This window comes from Falco punctatus, assembly GCF_963210335.1.
Source record: "Falco punctatus genome assembly, chromosome: Z".
NCBI classification, from domain to species: domain Eukaryota; kingdom Metazoa; phylum Chordata; class Aves; order Falconiformes; family Falconidae; genus Falco; species Falco punctatus.
Window position 1 is genome coordinate 65,467,841 of NC_137586.1, and position 15,446 is coordinate 65,483,286.

Genomic DNA, 15,446 nt, shown 5'->3' on the forward strand with positions numbered 1-15,446 from the left:
AAGGAAGTTGTCTTTTAGGATTCACCATGGTGAAATAATGTACATATGAAACCCAATGATTTCTCTTTGTGTAAGCCTGCTAGCTAGATTTCACATTTCTGTGCTGGGGTGGCCGTTTGCAATCTGATATTTTGTACCACTAACATCTCTTTGAGTTTATCATAAAAATTATTCTTTAAAGATTGGAGAACATACGAGCAATCTTTGACCAATTTAGTGACACCTCGCCTTTTTCAGCTGTGTCAGAAAGACAGCTTTCTGGTACCTGTTTGTTTTCCATTGGTATGCCTAACTTTTTTCTTATTCATTTCTATGCAGTGTGCTGTGGTTAAGTGTTTTGACTATTTGTTGCTTGTGGGTAATATAACCTTACAACTAATGTAGGAGTCTATTAAAAGTAGTAAACTAGATTCTTTAGAAACAGGACTTTTATTTAGGTAATGTCACACTAATGAAAGGATACAAAGATGAATAACAACACCTCTCAAAAAAAAAAATTCAATAGTCATTTAAGTGAAAGCATAGTAAGACATGGAATAAGAGTAAAAAGAGTTAAATATATAAAACATGCATTGTAAATCTGAACTTTTCAGCGTGTGGCCTCTCAAATGGAATTAGAGGCCCTGTGTGACGTGCCTGCTCTGCCTGTACTGTCCAGGGGCTGCAAACTGATGGAAGTCTGAGCAAATGCTCGCTGAGAGTCAGCCAATGAGGAAACACAGAGGCAATGTTAATCTTAAGTCTTTTCCTTCAGATGTCTTTTGAAAGCAGCATCACTGGCCTTGAAGCTTCTTCTGAAGTTGTAAACTTCCTAAGTTCCAAGCAACCCTCAACCTGAGACATTTACCTTCTATAGTAGCCAGTTCTCAGTTACAGTGATCAGCTTCATAGATTCTGTAATCAAGAAAGAGCAACTGACATTCATTAAATATCTTTACTTCTGATGCCTGAGCAATCAATGTATTCTTTATCTGTTCAACTACCTCCATCTTTCTGACTTTTCTGCAATAAAATCTGTTTTGCATTATTTATATAACTGTATTTTTTGATCTATATGTCTCTGATAAGGAGATGTGATAAAAAATCTGCCATTTCATATGAATATCATGTTTCCAAATCTGAGCTGCTGGCTTTTATTCAGTTGCTCTTCTGCCAGCCAATGGTCTTTGAAGTTATTGATTATGCTCCTCTGTGGCCATCTGGCCATTCACTTCATGTGATGAACTAAACAAGAATCCATAATTTCTACTAACTTTATTTTTCCTTTTCTTTTTTTCTTTTTTTCTTCTTTAAATTTTATTTTGCAAGTACAGAGTATCAAAAGGGTGTAATATTACCATAATTATGAATGCTGTAAACAAGGTCCATGTTTTATTCATAAGGAAGACATTGGTATTTCAGTACATTAACAGGTCTTCTTTATATGTGACATCAAATAGGCTGTAAGTCTATTAGCTTTTCCTTCTTTTTAATCAATACATTCATAAGCATTGTGAATCTCATACTGAATTTGTCAGGCACCAGCAAGGGATAAGGAGCTGGGTGCAACAACAGCCAGCAGGGCAGGTAACTCACCAGTCCAGACCCTATCTGGTGGTCCCTAAGGAAGGGGCAACAGGGAGAAGCTCCTGCACAGGGCAGCAGGTGGGAGGTGAGTCCACTGCCAGGAGGCAGGGCTGACATCCAGCCAGGCAGTCAGCCTGCTGTGAGGCCCAGGTGGATCAGATCCACAGGTGGGCACAGACTAGATTATTCTACAGGCTGTTTCTTTTTGACTACTTTAAACTACAGAGTCCTTCTTTTAGACAGTCCTGTCATGTACATGTCATGTTGGCATCAAAGCCTTTTCTTACGTTGTCAGTGCATCATAAAAATGTGATACATTAATATATTTCTTTTTTATTCCTTTATTTTCTGAAGAAATTCTCTATTTTTAAACGATTCTTGTTTGTTTTCCTGAAACATCAAATTAGTATTCTTCAGAGGCTTTGGAATTTTGTCTATATTAAGGTCTTCTAACAGCATAGCTACATTTCCTGTGATAGCTACTATAGATATAGCTTATTTGTGGTGGGTTTTTCCCCTCTCTTCATCATTGATCATCTTTATCTTGTAAGCTGCAGAGTAGTTTTTCCACGTAACTTTAACAATTTTTCTGGTCACTTCATTTTGTTTCTTCATTCCACTCTTGGACACATGATTATATCAATAAAAGTAGGGTTATCCTTAAAGCATACTGTATAAAATTTCAGGGTTTTTAATAGTGACAGGCAGTATTCATTTCTTCTCTACATCTTTTAAATATGCATCTGTCTACTAAGCAGTAGAACTCATTGACTGGCATATCTATAAGTTTTCAGGAAACCTCTTCCCTACATGAGAGCTTGAGCAAAAATTTCTTAACCATGTCTGTGGCTGATCAGTATTTTGAAGATATTCAGTGGAGAAAGAGTATTTTATGAATTAGAAGGGTCCATGTTGCTGCTGCTGCCTTTTTGCAAAATTTTTTTAGGGTAATTGTGTTTCTTCTTTACTGCTACAACTACTGCTACTACTAGCTATATAAAGGTTTTATTTTATCAGTTTTGGTCTTCTGTTACATGATTACCACAAAATGTTCGTGTTAAAAACCCAGTGAGACGCAGGGAAACTATGAAATGTGAAAACTCCTGTTCAACACAGAGGAGTGATACATGAATGTGTTTTCTGTCTTCTGGCAAACAGCCTAAAAGATTGTTAACCCACCCTAACAGAAAGACTGGCATGGCCTTGTATGGACTATGCAAATCGCTGCACTCCAGTATTTCTTTTGCTCAGAGTATTGATGAGTATCCTGTGAAATTACTGAAAAATAACTGAAAGTGATTATGCAAATCATGTTCTCAAAATCAGCAGATTACAGAGAAGCAACTGAGGGTGAAGCCAACCAAGTTTGCTTCTACAAATGCAAAATGTTTCTACTTGTTTCTGAGATAACTTAATTTCAGTATAACATAAAATGGTTTTGCATCAAACCTGATTTTATGGGAGACTTTCTGGATACAAAAGATATTAAACATGAATCACTTGTTGAAATATTAATCACTGCAGTGAACCAAAACCAGAATGAACATTAATATATTGCACAAATGTTAGCAGGGTACAGTTTCTAAGATCCTAAGAAAGTACTGGTTTTGGTTTTGATGGTGTTGTTTTCGAGTACTTTTTTTCAATTTATTAAAAGTCATAAGGATTCCAGAAGAATTTTGCATAATATTTACATTACATATATTTGTAAAATATATCCATTAGGATTTAATGGATCAATTTATAGTGAATCAATTAGGATATATATATGTGTTGGCAGATGACTAAGAAAATATCAAAGGTTGAAGTTATATTGCCTCGATTCACACATACTTTCCAATATGCAGGCACAAGAGAATTCATTACATTTTCTTCCACAGCACTTCTCCCTTTTCCAACAGCTCAGAGATCTCTGTTGTAGTAGGAGGTCTCACAGTTCCCAATTACTTTCTGCTTTTATGTCAAAGCACTTAGCTTAGGATGCTTACCTTGTCAAATTTAAAGAAGTTTTGTATTTCACACTGAAAGGGCTATAGACACTTAACTAAATTCTAACAAAGCCAAAGATAGAGAGGAATCTCTGGATAGCCTAGCAGGTAGCCAGACTTTATCACCATGAACTGCCTGACAGCATTTTTAGGTGACCAGAAGGATTGTAGACCTCAGCAGATGAAGGAATGACAAACTGCAACCTCACCTGACAGATGGAGGAGAGATTTGGGTGGACACAGTGGCACTGAAGTCCCAGGAGAGTTCAGGAAAGTCACTTTGTAAGACTGACCTTCAGGAATCCCAGGCCGCTGAGACCAATGGGAAAGACTGGACCAAGGAAGACGTCCTTAGTGAAGGAGGATCAAGTCAGGGAGCATTTAAACAAACTAAATATATGTAAGTCCACGTTACCTGATGCACCAGAAGCACTGAGGGAGCTGGCCAATACCACTGCAAGGCCACTCTTGCTCATCTTTAAAAGGTCCTGGCCATCAGAGGAGGTTCCTGATGACTGCAAGGAACCAGATGTTACTCCAGTCTTCAAGAAGGGCAAGAAGGATCTGGGTACTGTAGGCCAGTCAGCCTGTCCTCAATTCCCAGTGAGTTGGAAGGCAGGTTTGCAGGAAAGGACCTGGTGCTTCTGGTGACAAAGGCCAGCAATATGCCCTTGTGGCCAAAAATGTCAACAGCTTCCTGGTCAGTGTTAGGAAGAATGTCACCAGTAGGTTTTAGGAGGTGATCCTTTCCCTTTACATAGCCCCAGTGAGACATATCTGGAGTTTTGGGCCCACATCTGTGCTCTCCAGTACAAGAGAAGCATGGGAAGACAAAAGAGGTCCAATGACAGGCCACAAAGATGCTGAAGGGAATGGATAATACATCATATGTCCAGAGCAGGAGTCCTCAAACTGTTTAACCAGGGGCCGGCGCGGATGCAGTGGCAGGCAGTCATCTGTGGCTGCTTGGTTTCCCCCCCCAACCCCCGGTGGGGGTGGGGGTTCTGTAAATACCGGGGGCTGGATTGAGGACCCTGGGGGGGGTATCCAGCCCACGGGCTGTAGTTTGAGGACCCCTGAGCTAGAGAGAGGGAGGGCTGTTCAGCCTTTAGAAGACAAGCCTCAGCAGGATCTTATTTCAATATGTATAAATACCTAATCTGGGGAGTCTAGAAGACAGAGTCAGACCTTTTGTGGTGGTATCCAGTGGTAGGACAAGAGGAAATGGGCACAAATCAATAAACTCAATGTAAAAATGAGAAAAACTGTTTCATTGTAGAGGGTCATTGAATACTGGCATGGGTTGTCCAGTGAGGTTCTGGAGTCTTCACGTAAGGAGTAGACATGGTCCTGGGCAATCTGCTCTAGGTGACCCTGCTTGAGCAGGATGTTTGGCAAGACAGTCTCCAGAGGTCCCTTCCAAGCTCATCCCTTCAGTGATTCTGTGATCTTCAGAAGCCTCTGCTAGACCGCTTCTTCTCAGAGGTGGAGACTGAGTTTACCAGGCAGCTCCAGCAGCAATTTTGCCCTACTAGCAGACATGCAACATAGCCTCAGAGTGGCAGCTGCACCACGATAGCTTGTTAGAGTTGTGCACCTCAGAAACTGTAGACTCCTCACTCTGCTATAATACTTTGGCGGGTGGTGGACTGTGGCCTTCTTGTTCCAGTATAGATGGTTCTTAGTGATTTTATATTAACCCTTTAGAGTGGGAGGGAGAGGAATGCAGGTCTCCCATGCTGTCAGTGGCAATCATGACTGCCAACACACATTCTCTTCATTACTTACTTTCTTTCATTCTTTCTTTCTTTCTTGCATTCTTTCTTCCTTTCTTCCTTTCTTTCTTTCTATCTTTCTTTCTTTCTTCCTTCCTTTCTTTCTTTCTTTCTTTTCTTTCCTTTCTTTCTTTCTTTCTTCCTTTCTTTCTTTCTTTCTTTCCTTTCTTTCTTTCTTTCTTCCTTTCTTCCTTTCTTTCCTTCTTTCCTTTCTTTCTTTCTTTCTTTCTTCCTTTCTTCCTTTCTTTCTTCCTTCCTTTCTTTCTTTTCTTTCCTTTCTTTCTTTCTTTCTTTCTTTCTTCCTTTCTTTCTTTCTCCCTTTCTTTCTTTCTTTCTTTCTTTCTCCCTTTCTTTCTTTCTTTCTTTCTTTCTTTCCTTTCTTTCTTTCTTTCTTTTCCTCATTAATGTTTAATTATTCCATGTAAAGTCAAATACCTTCAGCAAGGGGGATTGAAAGCCAATGAAGGTATGCAATAGTTGCTACTGAGGGTGCCTTTTGGGAAATGGAGGTAGAGGTTTTGAATCAACGCAAAGGGTGGAACTTCCCTTTACTTTCTCTGCTGAATTTTAGATACCTGTGTTTTTGATGAAGATGCTTCTCTAGTTATCTTTACACATAAAATGGCTATTTAGCATATCTTCAGACTGTGCTTTCCATACCAAGTCCCTGGGCAAGACAGAGAGATGCTGAAAATTACAATCTTTACAAGATCAAGGCCTGAGACAAGTGTTCAGTTTCTCAGTATCATGAAAATTTAGTTGCTTCTAGACAACGACAAGAAGAATTTAAACATCAAAGTAACTTTCATGTAAAAGCAAAGGTGGATATTGTGTTCAGCATTTCCAGATGACTTTGGAGTGTATATTGGAATTGGGTCCAATAGTATCAATACTTCTTTGTTGACTGATACATCTCATAATGCTGAATTGTGAGACACTGGGATTTTTATCATATCTAATATTTGTTATTCTAATATTTTAAGTGTTATTAAGATTAACAAAATATATTCTAAATTGATGGCAAGTATTATAAGCTGTGATTTTGTTCATAATACTGGGCATATTAAAAGACTAATAACTTTTGACATAAAAATATATATATTTTTTTAGTGTTTATTTGTTAGTCTTCTGAGCAGAAGGAAAAAGAAACCAAGCCTTTCTAATTCTGAAGTTTAGTCACTCTAGAGCAACCATGCACAAACTCAAGGGTATTCCTGTCAAGACAAGAACCTGGAGTAAACCTTCACTTTGAAACTATTTTCTCCATTCCTCCCTGTGAAAAGATGCTCTTTTCACTGGGGATCTCCTCTAATACTTTATTTGTTCTTTATTTGGCAGGACACCTAAAATCTCATCCAAACCTTTTTGCAGGAATTATACACAAAAACACTATTCTTGTCTTCCCTTGCAAAATCAGTCATTACTCTGGGACTTTAACAATGTTGAATCAATAACATAATAATGTTACCAGCTACTTCAACATTCTAAAACCATTGTGTGAAAACTTATGGCCTTATATAAAAATATTTCAATGTGTTTACATGGCCTTTTTTGCATTTCAGAATTTCCTTGGGATAAGAAAGAGAAGCAGTCAAAGGGGAAGAATCTTACAGTAAAATCTTTGGAGGAATTTTAAGGTAGGATAGTTTACCTTACCTCACAGTAAAACATACTTTTTTTCAGGAAACAAAATAAAACAAATCTAAAATGTATCTATTATTTTTATAAGCATTAAAGGAGATGTTGTGATCCCATTGATAAGAAATGAACTAAACATTTTCCTTCACCCTATCCAGGCACTCATCTGCAAGACTTTTGCCTTACCATCTTATACCTAAATTATTCGATTTTGTCTGCAAAAGAACCTTGTCTACCCTATCATTTCAGATTGTTAAAAGATTTGGAATATATAGTTAAAGGACAAAGATTCAGATGTTTTTGTTGATGTCAGTGGCAGGCTTTCAGTAACATTATGACAAAATGCTAGGTGTCAGAGTTGAGGTTCCCCTGTTTTTACTTTGCCATTTAATGTATTATTTTCTTTTAGCACCTACTGTTATTCTAGAGAGAATGGCCTTGAACTGTGGAAAAGAATTAGCTGATGGTGAAGTCAAAGGAGAAAAGTTTAAAAGTAGGAAAATAAGGAAGAGAAAGGTTGATGGTGAGGACAAAGAAAGGTCAAAAGTAATTGTATTTTAAATTATTTAGAAACACTCTTTCTGCATCTATCTTCAAAAGTGCATAAACAGATGTCCTGGGCAATCAAACCCAAAGAAGAATATATTTTGCATTTGCAGGAGCTGAATTAATTATTTTTTTATATAATCTAGTATTTACTCCCTCTACTTTGGACTTCAATCTGAGATAGAGTTTGATCAAATCACAGGGGTTGCATTCTACTATCTGATATATACATACTCCTTAATTTCCTGCCTAACTGCAGAGGAATTTTGTGCATTCTTCAGGTGGAAGACCAACAGGATCCTGGGTTGCATTAGGAAGACCATTGCCAGAAAATCAGAGGTGACCCCTCCTCTCGCCTCAGCACTGGTACAGCCATGCCTGGCGTGCTGGGTCCAGGTCTGGGCTCCCCAGTACAAGACAGAAATGGACTTAGAGCAGGGAGTCCAGGGCAGGGACACATAAATAATGAAGGGACTGGAGCATCTGTTGTATGGGGAGAGACAGAGAGTGGTGTCTGCTCAGCCTGGGGAAGAGAAGGCTGTGAGGGGATCTTATCCACATATATAAATACCTGCTGGGAAGAAATGTAGGTTATGAAGCCCAGTTCTTCTCAGCAGTGCCTGCTGACTGGACAAAATGCAATGGCTACAAATTAAAGTGTTGCCTTCACAGGTGCGCGGTGACCTGGTTCAGGAACGGCACGGCGGCCAACGCCAGGCCGCGCGGTCCATCAGCTCACAGACACCAATGTGGTGGATGGCAAATGGCGTTTATTGCTGAGCGGCGCGACACTATATAGCCTAGGTTTACAATGTCACTTCCATCTGCTTACATCATAAGCTAAAAGCTGTTGGCTACCTGGAGGGGGGCCCTGTGTTTCCGTACAGCGCGACATCTTCCGGCTGCCAGGCCCTACCTAGCAACATTAAAGTACAGGAAATTTCATGAGAACACAATGAAACACTCTTACTGTGAGGCAGGTACTGGTTTTAATTGGGGTCTTTTCAGAGCTGGGGAATAGAGGGGATTCAGGGAGAACAGCAAGCCTGTAAACTAGTGAAGCAAACCTGTAAACTAGTGAAGGTCTATAAAAAAATCACTGTTATATTAGAGCCTCATGACATCGTCAATGTTTCCAGTATAAAATGAAATGTGAAAATGTTTGACCTGCATAGATTTTCTCTTTTCTGCTAATATAGACATTTACAGATTAATGTTCCCATTTTTTCCCAATATGGAGTATTTAAAAGTTCATATTTATCCTTAAAAATTTCTATGCAATCTTTTGCATGATTTATCATTCCAGATGAAACAGCCTTTACCAGTTAGTTGAATTGTAAATCAATATTAGACTTTAACCCAAGGATAGAACTTAATTTCTGGGTTTATTTTTAACACAAAATCACATTGTAGAGTCACCAGTCTATTCTTTTGCAGAAGCTGAGCAACCCAGATAAGAAATATTGCAGCAGCTATTCTTTACCTGATGCAAAAGAAAATTATATGGATCTAAATTTCAACAATGAAAAGGTAAGAATCATCCATCACTTCCAGTGATTTTTCCGTATTCGGAACACAGAGTTGTTGTACTTAATAGTTCTCACAGGACATGTGCCTTTGGCTTTGTCACAGCCTGCCTATTTGAAGAAATTTCCATCACTTGGAGAAACTGTAGTTCAGACCACTAGTTTTGATCTGCTAAGACATCCACGGTACAAGTTCCTAGTGATTAACAGATCTATGCGTAATTAAAAAATCTTAGTGACAACATTTTAATGTTTATACTAAGTTGCACAAGGTAAATGGAAGTAATGCTACAGTTATGATCAGAAACCACGTGGTAGCAAAGCAAAAACAAGCAGCAAGATTTGCCTAGAATATTAATATAGGCATAGTAATAAACTACCGTTTTCCAAAATGGATCAGTTGGATGCATGGCAAAGCATACTTAGTAAATTCTGTCCACTTTCTGGCTAGTAAGCATAGTTAATTGAGCACAGCAGATTGTCAGCTGGGTTGAAGTGGCATGCTGACAAGATCTGAATGCTTTTGGTCAGAATACCTCCTCTCGTTATAAGTTTTAACAAAGCATCATCAAAATTATCTATTTTTGGTGTCCAGGGTATTGTTAAATTAAATCTTTTCATACCATGCCCTGCTTATTCTTTATAAGGGCTTTTACACAGTGTTCTAGCTGGACAGGTTATACATTTCCCAACACTACGCTTTGTTGTACCTGTGCAGAATTTAAAAAGAATCAAGCATTTGGAAACAATCCTGGGTCGTGCCCCCTTAAAAGAAATTTAACTAAAGCCTGTTGAACTCAGTTTGGACCTTAACTTCCCTCCTGCCTTGCTGTCCTTTCTTGTAGATGACAAACAGCTGTCCTTCTATGGGTCGGCACTGTGCTGGGTACCACAGAGCTTCCCTCACCATTACCCTTTTGTATTAAGTTGAGGACAGTGACTATTGTACTTCTCATGTATGAGAAGCTGGCTTTCCCATTCTTGCAGTAATTAGAAAACACTTTCATCATGTCAATGAGACTCTACAATAACTGAGGTTTCTTTATCAACTCATTTGCTGCAAAGAGCTCATTCAAGTCTCTCCATGGCACTTAGGCCTAGGTATCTGGGTTTAGAAAAGGTTTAAGTGGAGGGCACTAGCAGAGCCCTCAAAGTTGTAACAGCATGTAAAGTAAGTTGGGGGTTTTATACATAAGCAATTCCCCTTTATTTCAGTCAATCAATAAGAAACACGGAGGTAAAAAGGCATGCTTTCAAGGTAAGTGCCAGATTCACTTCTGTGTGTGTAATGGCAACAAGACAAAAGATAGGGCTTTCAGGCTGGCAGAGCTCTCGTAGGCTGTTGAAAGCCTACTCTGTCATTTTGCAAGAAAATTTGTAGCAAAATGCAGGGAAATATATACTAAATTCTTAACTAACATACCTTTCTCATGGGAACCATGTCTGTAGCTGTTGCAGCAGTATAATTAGAGTTAGAGGCCAAAACGAAATGTCTAAGACTTGTCTACTATGTTATGGGAAGTGGGGGGAAAAAGAAATTATCAGGACTACAGTGTTCTGAAAAGAGTTAAAGAATGGACTATACAAGAACTTCTGTAAAAAGTTTGGGAGGAGTTAGACGTTCTGTAAAGACACGGAAGATCTCATCTTTAAAAGGTAATAGCATATATTACTCCCTGTTTTCCTGAACTGAAAATTATTAGCATTCATTACCTGTGTAATTTGAAAGCATTCTGGGAACATGTGTTGTAACTGCAGTCAGTTAGTTGATGAGATGTATTAAGTGGATTTCCTATGGCATGTTCTAGATTGCAATTAGTCTGCATAGATTCACAAAAGGGAGCTGGAGAGGAAGTACTTGTCGCGACGGAGGGAAGACACAGTCACTCAATATGAGTGATCAGCAGACTTCTTTTATTGTCCCTTACAGTCACCTTTTATGCCTTGTTATAATTAGCTCATACATATTACAAAAGTTAAGCTCATTATTGGTTAGTTGCCTAAATACCAAGCCCGCCCCTAGTTTCTCTTCTGTAGTTATCTGTTCCCACCTGCAACATTCTTTTCCCACCACAATCTTCCTGTTATTGTGTAACAAGAACAGCCAAGGATAGTGTATTTTGCTTTACTTCAGATAAGCTGAGAGCGATGTGCATTTTTGTCCAGCCAGCTGGACTATGTCTATGAGACCTTTTTCAGCTAGCCAGTTATCCACAAGTACTCTCTGTTCCTGTCTATATTACTAAGTGTTCTAACTTGTATAAGACTTTTCAGGCACTTGGATGCTGCAGCACATACACAGGGAGCCTGTCTACGATGCAGAAACCTGCACAATAATCACAAAGTTCAAACTTACTGTTGTATATCTTACACTTGGTCACCTAATGTGTGCACAGTCAGTCAAACGTGTATGGGACGCTCTGTGTACCAGGCTGACCTGCACATGCATTTGTGCTGTTTCATCTGGAGTTTTTGCCTAGATAAAAATTTTCGCATGGAAAAGATGTCAGGTATGACCAGGTATTTGTTAGTTCACTTATATCTGAGCTGTGGTCACAACACTCTTACCATGGCATGAGAAGGGCTCAGGCCAAAATGACAGCACTTCCATCTTGAGATCATAAGATCAGCTGAAGCCTTTCCCCAAGGTCCACCCCCACCCCCCCACCCCCCCCTCAAAAATAGGCGGAGCTTTCCAGACACTTCCAACACTTCCATCCCTGCACCCTGGGATAAAAGAACCTTGTAATAGAACAATACTTTGTATTTTAAAGGACAGTGGAGGCTGAAGACACAATTGCCTTGGGGCTGTTGAAGAGCATGCAATTGCAGACAGTGTTTATTGGCATCATTATTAGGCATTGCCTGCTCTACATAGTTCAAGAAAGGCTGGGTGGTAGATACAAATGAAAAGCATCCCTTGCAAAGCGATTTCATCTAAGCAGTCTCCACAGTTTTCAAATATGCTCCACTTTGGATTTAATATACTAAATAAAGATTCTGGTTTTATTGCATACATTGATATTCAGTCATCAATGAAGGAGTTTTCATGTTATGTGTTTCCCTCCCTTTTGATTTATCTTAACTAATCTTTGTAATAAGGCTGCATATTTGTCCATACCTCTTACACCCTAGTTATTTTTAAAATTATCTTTATTGTTCCTTTAAAATGAATTTGGACTTTGCATATGTTGCCTAAACTTCCAAATTACTGAGCTCTGATTTAGTTAATAATGAGCACAAAGTTTAGCTCAAGCTTGCCCACCCTCTCCAGTCGTTAAATGATATCCTCTGAAGCACCCACCATCTCAAGTCGTCAATACTGACAGATAATGATAAGAACACCGTTATGTAAATAATGCAAAAAGAAGTCTCCCAGTGGAAAAGTTTGAGCTGCAAGAGACAAGCTGATAAGGGGTTGCAGTCCTCAGAAAATTAGTTGAAAGTAGGACAAAGGTAATTGTGGTAATGGGAGATCACAACCTCCAGCTCAAGTAGCCCCCCAAAAGAGGTCTGCTTTGAGGGTAAAAAGCTTCAGCAGCACTACCTGAATGTGCACACTGATGTACATTAGAAGCGAGAAACTAGTAGCCAGCCGTGAGCATGAGTGACAATGCACCCACCATGTACTGTGGATATGCCGCTGCTCTATGGTATATCATGCGTGCCCTCGAGCAGCTTGGTGTGCACGCTGGGAGGAAAGATCCCCGGTGCACCCAGCGCTGCGATACACGCGTGTCGGCTTTCTAAACTGCCATTCGGTTTGGAGAGCTTCCTGGTTACAGTTTTCAGTGACATAAGCAATGAAGCATTTCTGTGAGTGATCTGAATGTAACATTGGCAGATGTGTGTCAGACATTGTATACTTACATTTTATTATAAAAGAGAAGCCATGCAATGAAAAACATCGTGTATCTGGCCAGATTATGAGGTACAGAAAGTGTGTGCAATTTACCACAGTACAGTAGATGCATCTTTAAAATATTTCCCTGTCCTGGTTTCAGCTGGGATGGAATTAATTTTCTTCCTAGTAGCTGCTGTTGTGTTGTGTTTTGGATTTAGTATGAGAACACTGTTGATAATGCTGTCCCGTAGGAGGGTTTGTTACCTGGTGTGCAGTGCTGGTTCATGCACCAAGTTTCAGTGTTCCTATTCTTTTAATCTGGTTTGTGCAAAGTAAGGAGCAAGGTGGTAACCCACACATGCCTAGCTCCCTGATTGCCAAAACTTTACGCTATCTATACTTTTCAACAAGCAAAGACGTCAGCCTTCGTTGGTTACAAGTGACACAACTTTCCATTCCTTGGTGCTTGGTTTCCTATTTGTCAGGCGCCTCCTGCTCACTATGTGAATGCAGTCCGCATGCGCAGCCTCCACTTTTGGAGTCCAGGGTGTGTGTGTGTGTTTCTTGAGTCAGTGGTCAATAGGTCAATGGGTCAGCGGTCATGATCTCCCCTGGCCGGAATTACCTTTCCCATAGTTTTCCTGAGTTTATTTCTTGTGATGAGCAGCTTTCTGTCAGCTCATCTGTCTCGTGGGGGTGCTTCCTTTGGGAAATTCCTTTTCTAAACTTGGAGGAGCGCTTAGCAGGACATACAAAAAAGCTTGTAACATCAAATAACCATTAACGAGTCATCTGTTCTAATTGTCTTAAATTCAAACTACTAAGAATACATTCAGTTTTATTAATCATTTGATATAAGTATTTCAGGGATGTTTTAGTTACTGCTGAGCAGTGCTTATGCAGAGCCAAGGGCTTTTTTGCTCCACACCCCACCCCACCCCACCAGCGAGTGGGCTGGGGGAGTGCAATAAGCTGGGAGGGGACATGGCTGGGAGACCTGACCCCAGCTGACCAAAGGGATATTCCATACCATATGATGTCATGCTCAGTGTATAAAGCTAGGGGAAGAAGAAGGAGGAGGACCTGTTTGGAGTGATGGTGTTTGTGCCCCCAAGCAACTGTTAGGCATGATGGAGCCCTGCTGTCCTGGGGATGGCCGAACACCTGCCTGCCCATGGGAAGTGGTGAATGAATTCCTTGTTTTACTTTCCTTGCATGCGCGGCTTTTGCTTTACCTATTAAACTGTCTTTATCTCAATCCGAGTTTTGTCACTTTTTCTCTTCTGATTCTCTCCCTCATCCCACTTGCAGGGGGGAATGAGTGAGCAGCTGTTTGGGGCTTAGTTGCCATCTGCAGTTAAACCATGACATCCATTCATTCCCAAGTGTGTGAGAGAGATGTCTTGTTGTTTTGGATCTTTTAATTTATGTGATTTTTTTTGCCTATGGATGAGGCTAGGCTTTATTACCTATACCCTGTTTCAGGAAGGCTTAAATGCTGAGCTATAGTCAAAACTTTACCTAATGAGATTCTCCTCAGATACAGCTTGCATAGGGTCTGTGAATGTATTACTAATTTTCTGGAATATTTTTCTCTTTTATAAAACATTAGAACTGAAAATTGTGTTAAAAAACTGTTAAAACTGTGTTGCACAGGACCCACTCCTGGCTACTTTGTGTTACACATTATTTACACCTCCTCTCTCTTCTCTGGCAGCCTGCCCAGAGAGCATCACCACATATCACTACTTAGACTGAAAGCTAGAGTGTAAGAAATTGAACTGGGAAACTGTGACAGCCACAGAGAGTGTCTAATCTAAATAGACAAAACTTAGAAGGGCTAGAGAGGCAAAAGAACATGAAGAAATTAAATGCGCTGCAAGATCATGAAGGACATTAGTGAGTGCAACCCACAGATGCTGACTTCAATACTTTACTTACAATACTGGTCTGTTTTGACACGTATGACTTTTGCCAAGACTAAATCCTCAGTGTATCATTTCCCAAATCCAAAACTCAGCCACTTAAGTATTTCTGAATGTGCTGCTTGAGTTCACACTTTTCTCTTGTCCCACTTGTTCTTTTCTAGATATATGTTAAGCTCCAACATGTGCATAAAAAAGAGTGGAAGTTAAGATGTTGTTGCCATTGGTTTTCATGAGTGTCCCTATTTTGGGAAAAAGCTATGTTTGATATGTCCAGAAAGATAATCTGAATAATCATATTGGGTGAATGTATAAACTATAAACTGTGTTTGAATGTGGTATCCCAGAATTGCAATGGTTACTCAATCCTTTTGCTAGTGTGGTGATATGTTCAGTTGAAATGACATCTGACATGCAGAATGACTACTATCTTGAGGAAGATGTGCTAGATTTTGATTACACTGTTTCTAAATGATATTTTTGTGAACGACCGTTTTAGACATGGTGCACAACTAACGAACTGTAGCCTTTGCCTGACCAAACTTTCTAAAGTCTGTTCAGTTTAGAATGAAAGATATTTTTTTTTCTTAAACAATAAAGTACTATACTGTCAGTGTACCCTATGATTTTCATTTCAG

General features: G+C 39.6%; 1 long non-coding RNA gene across 1 annotated transcript in view; it reads left to right on the forward strand.

Annotated features, from left to right (window-relative positions):
* LOC308056823 overlaps window positions 1–15,446 on the forward strand; it is a 74,538-nt gene that overhangs the window by 27,927 nt on the left and 31,165 nt on the right. Inside the window, exon 2 of the long non-coding RNA XR_013924988.1 lies at window positions 8,951–9,043. This is a non-coding gene — a long non-coding RNA (uncharacterized lncRNA). The remainder of the gene's footprint in view (window positions 1–8,950; window positions 9,044–15,446) is intronic.